We start from the raw sequence: 8,293 nt of genomic DNA on the forward strand, positions 1-8,293 counted from the left end.
TCAATCACCTAGAATATATTAAGGACCAAAATAAAGCAACCTCAATACATCAAGGACCATTTTGATCATTTTCTCCTCAATAAGCATCATGTTATGTTCACCTTAATTTTTTTTGTTTGAAGAAAAATGAATTTATACAACTAGATAGAGTTGTAATCATTTTGAAATTTTATTGAATTCAAATTCATAAAATAATTTGAACTAAATTAAATTTAGGATATATTAGTTTAAATAAATATTATAAATTAATATAATTAAATTAATTAGTTAAGTTGAATAAATATGAATTTAATTAAAAAGTTTGATTTTAATGAGCTAGCTCATCAAACTGAGTTACAAATGATGAACACAAATTGTTAAGTTCAAATATGTCATTTTATTGTAGAGGTTCAATTTGATGTCATATGTTAAATGACATGGTATGCCAAAGCTAATATGATCATGTAACATGTCAAAATGACATAGCATGTCCGGCAAAATGAAAGGTTAATAATAAGAAGGCCAAAGTCATCTACAGCCCCTTAAAGTTGTCCGCATATTTCACTTAGACACTCAAATTCAACCTTTTACCTATACAAAAATTGTTCCTATTAGACACATTTTGATAATCAGCAAAAAAATGTCAAGAGTGTGTGATGCACTTGCCATGACATGACAAACTAACTAATTAAAAGAAGCCACGTGTCTTAAAAGAAGCCATGTGTCTTTTGGGCTCCAAAATAATTATAATTAAAAAAATAAACTAAAATCCTAAACTATGTATGTTGCCGCCTCCGACCTGCCCACTCCCCCCACTTCATCTTCTTCCCCTTTTAAAAAAAAAGCTTAAATCTCCTAAATTTTTCTACTTCTTTTTTTAAATTTATTTTGTTTTCAAGCTTAGATTCGATTCATGTTTGAGTTGATTTGGCAGAAAGAAAGAGATGTGTGGTGGCAGTGTTTTTCGATGAACAAATTAAAATTTGTGATTGATTGTTTGAAAGGCTAAAAAGAAAGATATTGACAACGATAGATTTGGAGAAAAATGAGGTGGTGCCAATGGTGGGAGGTGGGTTAATGACTGGTTAAAAAAGAGAAAGAAGATGATGGCCTGAAAAAATAGGGAAAGAAGATGATGGTCTGCAAAAAAAGGGGAAGAAGATGATCGGAGAAAGAAAGGAAAGGAGAAGTATGGATATGGTAACGGCAGATCTAATTAACAAACAAGGTGGCATGGAGAAGAAGAATCATTGCAGCTCGAGAAAGAAGGGGAGTGAAATTTAATGGTGGGACACCGGTGATTGCGGTGGTGAAAAGGTGGTTGCAATGGTGGTTGAGTCAAAGAAGAAGAAGAAGAGATGCTAATTTAATTTTTTTTTAAAGATAAATCTTTTAACGTTAAAATATTGGAGAAAAAACAATTCATGCGTCCCATTTGTGTGACTCACAAACGATTTGCCATGTAGGCAAAAAATGCTTAGACGGTTCAAATCTGGGATGGTAGAGGTGTTCAATAGGTACTAGGTGTAGTTGAGGTGTCTAAATGAATAATGAGGACAACTTTGAGGGGCCGCAGATGACTTTATATAGGCTTAAGTCATCTGCGGCCCCTTAAAGTTATTCGCATATTCCACTTAGACACCTTATCTTAGGTTTGTTCCAATTAAACACCTTTATTAGTCAAAAAGAAATATCTATAGAACATTTTTTGACAATAAACAAAAATTAAAGATTGTGTGTCATACACTCGCCACTGACGTGGCATAATAACTAATGAAAAAATGACACGTGGACAGACGTGGTATTGGGCCCATAATATAGGAAGTACTCTAAAAGCTATGTTTTCAGAAGAAAAAAAAACATTTCTTTCCCTTTTCTTCTTTGCAGAAGCCCAGAACAACGCACCCACCCCCGACGTCCATTCTTCCCCATTTTTTTCTGCCAGAATACACACAATAGTCGCCGGTTAAAACCATGTGGACTCTGATAATCATCCTCACTCCACCTTTTGAACTCTTTAACGATTTCAAAGAAAATAATTTCATATTCGTATTAGATTTGTTGGAAAAAATGGAGTTTCGCCGGAATTATTTTTAACTCAATTTGATTTTTGTTTTTGATGAAATTCTTTTTCACAACTCAAATGAAAATCTTTATCAATAAACTCTTTTGATTTATTGTGTTTTGACTAGTTATTTATTTAATTAATGTTTTTTCCGATGACGATAACAACAACCATGATATTAATAATGGCGGGTTCAATAGGTACAACCCCTAGTTGAGGTGTCTAAGTGAATTATGCGAACAAACTTTAAGGGGCCGCGGATGACTTATGTGTATACAAGTGACATGTACCGGTCTATCAAATATCGTCATGTTATTTAAATATGATAGAGCGAAAGAAACATGTTTCATTCTACAACTATATATAAGGGTCCCCATAATTTCGAAAAAATGACCAAAATTCTAACAAGAAGCTAGATAGAGCTCGTGAATGAAAATGTCGCAGATTATCAGACTTCAAGTACAAATGAAAATCAAGTTCACCAAGATTCAATGTTAAGCTCAAAAACTCTTAAATTTATGTTCGAAAAAAAATCAAAAAGTTTATAGAGATTATAGCACTCATATATTGAAATCAAACATAATAATTGTTGTAATATTTTTTTATCTTAATTATTACTTTCTCGACACAAATTTATAATCTACAAAAAAGTTTAAGATTTTTGTAAAGAAAAAAAAAATCAACAAAAATAACTACATGTAAGAGGTTACACTTGTAATTAAGTGGCTTTAAAAGGCACAAAATATGTTGGACGTAATGCCTTATATTAGTGAGAAAATTCCCAACATTTTAACCAAATTGTTGTATAATTATAAAAGTAGGAACTAAATTAAAATCAAATAAGTGTGTATATATCTGATCCAGCTAAATAATGTTTAAATCGTTTATGGTATGGTGGAGTCAAATTTTAATGGAGTATAAATTTTACCTGAAAAACATTTTTGACCTTTTTTCAAATAAGAGTGAACAAAGTTATTTTAAGGCAAGGCAGATAATTTCACTAGTATTAGAATTCTCAATAGAAAAAGTTCTAATCACAGTTTATATAAAACTCTTTCAAGATTATTATTATATTAATTACATAAATGTATATGAAGAAAGGAAATAAAAACAAAGTGATTTTGATTCCAAAATATATGGATTAAGTTCATTTTTAATGGAAATTCTAGTTATTCTTCGATCTTTAGATTTCAATTTGTTGAGAAGTTGACTTGAAAATTTTGATATTTTATGTGTCGATGGTGCAAATAAGCTATACATTCTAAAGATGAAGTATTACACATTGGCCGAAGATGAAATATACATTTCTTCATTATAATATAAATAGAATTAAAGCTAGTTAGGACATGACATATTTCATGATAAGTATGTCAATTCATAAAAAGTCGAGTCTCTTGTATTTAGGAATAAGACACAAGTATCTCCTGGACAATGACCGTAATTCCAGAGACACATCTTAACTAAACTAAGGTCATATTGCCTCGAGCTCATTTGTTTTGTAATTTTATACACTTTTTGGCTTACGTGACACACTCCGTGACTCCACTTAGCTGAGTTGCGTGAGAGATGTTTGGACGCCACATAAGCCAAAAAAGTGTACAAAATTACAATGAGTTTTGGGATAATAGAACCTTAGTTTAATTAAAATGTGTCATTAAAATTGTGATCATAATCCAAAAGGATACTTATGCCTTTATCTCTTGTATTTACAAGGGACCAAGAGAATCAAAATTATATCAGATTTTGGTACTAGAGCAACACTAAAAATTGCAGCAAAACTTCATCAAAACAACATCATGATTTCACCAGAATAGCTCCAAAACAGCACAAAAAATGCATCACTACAGCACCAAAACAGTTAAACAGCTGGACTAGATATACAACAATAATACAACACAAATTGCACCAAAACAGCAGAGCAGAAAGATTCAAAACTGCACTAAAATTGCACCAGAAAAGTATCGAAACAACATCGGAATTGCACCAAAACAGCAGAGCATTTGAATAGCCTCTAAAACAGCATTAGATTTGCACCAAAACAACCACCATAAAGCACCAGAACTGCACCCAAAATAGCAATTGCAAATCACTGAAACAGCCCCAAATTTTACCTAAAGGAACTAAATTTAAGCCGCTAGAATAACACATCCAAATCAACAATGGAAGCACACAATACCTGATTGTCAGGAACTACTGAGACTTGTCCATAAACCTCATTAGTCGCCGCATCTGCCTGTAATCAACACACATATGCAAACCAAATGCCAGGTAACAAAACTAAGCAGAGAAAACTACATAAGCAAATAATTGAACCAAATATTCAACAAAAAGGAAAAGAGTAAAAACTACAGAACATGTCACACAGTAGTGTTATCAGGCTCAACAAAAAGGAAAAGAGTGAAGTTTATTATATAATATCAGTGAACACCTGTACTAAAGACGTAGTTATAATTAGACATGTCCAAACTTTAGCCTAGTACATATGAACATTTAACTGCTGCATTGATCATCAGGAACCACAACAAGTGCCAGCCATCGATTTTCGTCCTTACGAAAAAACCATAACTGCACCATCATATTAACCTTGAGACCATTTCTCTGGTGCACTGACATCCAGTCATTCAACAACACATAACTAGAACTTGAATTCATTGACCACTTAGCCAAATAAATATTGCATACTTCAAGTGATGGCTCAATCAAATTGAACTTTATCTTCGACATTCTGTTGCAACTATCTCTTGTATCCAAAATCTCCTTCTCTTGTGCATTCAAGAATTCATCAGGATTAACAACTTGCTTCACTGGTATCGATAAACGCATGTGTTTCTCACTTAAATCAGTACTATAAAGTGGCTTCTCAATCACTAACGACACTTCAGATATCGAAACCCCTAATTCTTGAATCTTCTTCTTCAACTCCTCTGGCAGAACAGCTTGTGAAACTCTGTTTCGCCTTTTGAACTGAAGCATTTTCTTGATTTTCTCGGCTTTTTCTTCAACTTTCTCAATTGGCTCTGTGGTGATCAGAGTCAAAGATTCAATCTTTGGGATTACTGGAACCTCGAAATCTTGAATTTTTTCAATTGGCTCTGTGATCACACTCAAAGATGGGATTACTGCAACCTCGAAATCTTGAATTTTTTCGATTGGCTCTGTGGTGATCATACTCAAAGATTCAATCTTTGGGATTATTGGAGCCTCGAAATCTTGAACTGTATCACTAAATTCACGAACTATGAGAGATTTGTACCACGACTCTCTATGTATTTTGCTTCTCTTCCTACAAGGAATAAGGTAATATAAGTGTTCAATAGCATCAATACAAACCTCATTCTTTCTTTTTTCCTTCACTTTTCGAATCAACTCTGCTTCTTTTTTCTCTTCGTTTCGTTTTATATAATATTGAATCAACTCTTCGCGTTTTTCCCTCTTCATCTCTTCTTCTTTTTCTTCATCTTCTAAAGAAATTACACATTCATGTGTAACACAAGAAGATGAAGAGTCATTCATATTTTTCGTCCACGATTCACATTGATCATCAAACTCACAACAAGTATTATTTCCTTGAACCATAACTCTAATTCACAAGAAAACAACACAACTATAGAGAATTGTATAATATTTTTTATATTAATATTCAAGTTATTTTATAGTTATACTAAAGTTTTCCTAGTTCTAACAGAAGGAGAAAATTAATGTAACTTGTCTGTCAAGTCTTTGTGTTATTGAAGGTTTAGGAAAGGTATTTTACATTAAATTTTATCAACTCAAGTAAGAAAACAAATTCACGTTTGATTAAATAAGTTTTTCTGTTTTTTTTATTTATTTAGGATTGTAATTTATGGTAATTTTCGTATAGTTTTAAAATATTTAAATTTTAAATTTTAAAATATCAAATTAATCTGATTCAATTTAGCATGTATATTAGTTGAAGTACGGTCAACAGCTCTCGTTTTATAAAATATTTTGAATTTGTAATTATCTATTTTTGGTATACTTTATACAAAAAATTTTTTTTTTTTTAAAATCTTCTTCTTTTTCTCTTACTTGGTGTGCATATTCACAACTTATTTAAAAGTATTTGATTTCAAATAGGTCTTTTTTTTTTTTTTAGCACTATTCTTTTCTTAGTGAGTAAAATCTGATTTCTCTTATTTGTTCTAATTTGAATAAAGTTATCTGGTAATAGATATTTAGTGAGTAAAATATGTGATTTCTTCTTATCTATTCTAATTTGAATTAAGTTATCTGGTGATAAATATTCAGTAACGTTAATTGAAGTGTTATAAAAAATAAGTAATAATTATCCAAGTGGAGTGTATCATATATAATTTAAAATATAATAACATTTTTATTCCTCACTTATTGGAACATTCTCCCGATTTTCTAGTCTCAATTAATTATTTCGGTTCTTATATTAAAAGAAATAATTTGTATTTGATTAATTTTAAATTATATTACCCTCAAATATAAATTAATTAAACAAGTTTAACAAAACACGTGTGATAGTGAAATGATGAAACAACTATTCCCTCTGTCTCAATTTATATTACTTACTTTCTTTTTAGTCAGTCCCAAAAAGAAGTAACAATTTAACTTTAAAATATTCATTTTATCCTTAATGAAATGATTTATTACAACACAATTTTCTATCATTCATTTTTAGACCAAAAGTTTTCAAAATCTTTCTTACTTAAACTCAGTGTCGAGTTAAACAACCTCACATAAAATAAGATAGATGAAGTAATAATTTTGATAAACATTAAATATAGTGGTCAAATATTCTAAGAACTAAAATCAAAATTGAAACTAGAAGTTTGTTATGATAATTAATACTAGTAGTGGTTACTATTACATAAAACCAACTAAGTATCCACCAAAAATGGAGCTCCAATCAAATTCTCTGAATTTTTTTAATCACTAAAAATCATATCTTTCTTCTCTAAGGTAAATTCAAGAACAGATCAAATTCAACTAAGTGTCATAATTTTCAAGATTTTCAATTCTATGATTAATTTTGTCATCAAGAATCAATACAATGGGTTGAAGATAGAATTACAAACAAAAGGCCACAACAACATTTTTATGTGTTAGATTTGAACAATTCTTTGTGTAATACATATTTGGATTAATAATAGAATAAGAATGATCATGCATTGTTGAAAATATATATATAATTTTTTTTGAAATTGAAGAAAATGTGGCCACCACCACCAAATATGAGTGGAGAAAGAATGCCACTACCAAATAAACTAATAGCAGTGTCAATAGATAAAGATAGAGGAAGCCAAATTTCTTTAAAATGGACTGTTGATCATCTATTAGCCAGAGGACAAACTGTTCTTTTGATTCATGTCAATTAAAGCAATCTGCTAATGCATCTGGTCAATCCACATCTTCAAGTAATTCTTCTAATCTGTCTCTTTTAAATATTTGTTTGTTTGTGCATGTTATGTTTTTTTTTAATAACAGTGTATGTACGACCAGCTTGCTTGGACCTCGACTATCCCATGGAATACCTGCTACCTCCTACCAACACAGGTATCGGGTGACTCTGGGATTTGTTTGTGCATGTTGAATGTTGTAGAATGACCACTTTTTTACAAATCAAAATAAGTAGAAATGTTTATGTTTAGGAGGAGTGTTTTATTGAATACATGTTACCTTTCATCAGTACGGGTACTAGGTAGTTATGGCATTTCTTTGTGCATGTTGAATGTTGTAGAATGACCACTTTTTTACAAATCAAAATAAGTAGAAATGTTTATGTTTAGGAGGAGTGTTTTATTGAATACATGTTACCTCTCATCAACACGGGGTATTGTTTGTGCCTGTTGATAATGTAGAATGGCCACGAGTATCAAATCAAAATGAAGATATTAAGGACTGTTTCATTGAATACATGTTACCTCTCACCAACACAGATACCAGATAGTTATGATATTTGTTTGTGCATGTTGATGTTGTAAATGGCCACTTGTACAACTCAAAATGAAGATATTAAGGACTATTTCATTGAATATATGTTGCTTCCCGTCACCACGGGTACTAGATATATAGTTATGGGATTTGTTTGTGCATGTTGATGTCGTAGAATGACCACTTTTACAAATTAAAGTAGAATGTGTATGTTAGTAGGCGGAGTATTTCATTGAATGCATGTTACCTATCATCAACACGGGTACCAGATAGTTATGGTATTTGTTTGTGCATGTTGATATGGTAGAATGGCCACTAGTACAAATC

The 8,293-nt window shown here is 31.1% G+C and overlaps 1 pseudogene; it reads left to right on the top strand.

Moving 5' to 3' along the window:
- The first annotated feature begins 7,260 nt into the window (after positions 1–7,260).
- The window catches only part of LOC102595466 (U-box domain-containing protein 52-like), a 4,829-nt pseudogene continuing 3,796 nt past the window's right edge, over positions 7,261–8,293 (top strand).

Source organism: Solanum tuberosum, unplaced genomic scaffold (assembly GCF_000226075.1).
Source record: "Solanum tuberosum cultivar DM 1-3 516 R44 unplaced genomic scaffold, SolTub_3.0 scf00240, whole genome shotgun sequence".
Classification (NCBI taxonomy): domain Eukaryota; kingdom Viridiplantae; phylum Streptophyta; class Magnoliopsida; order Solanales; family Solanaceae; genus Solanum; species Solanum tuberosum.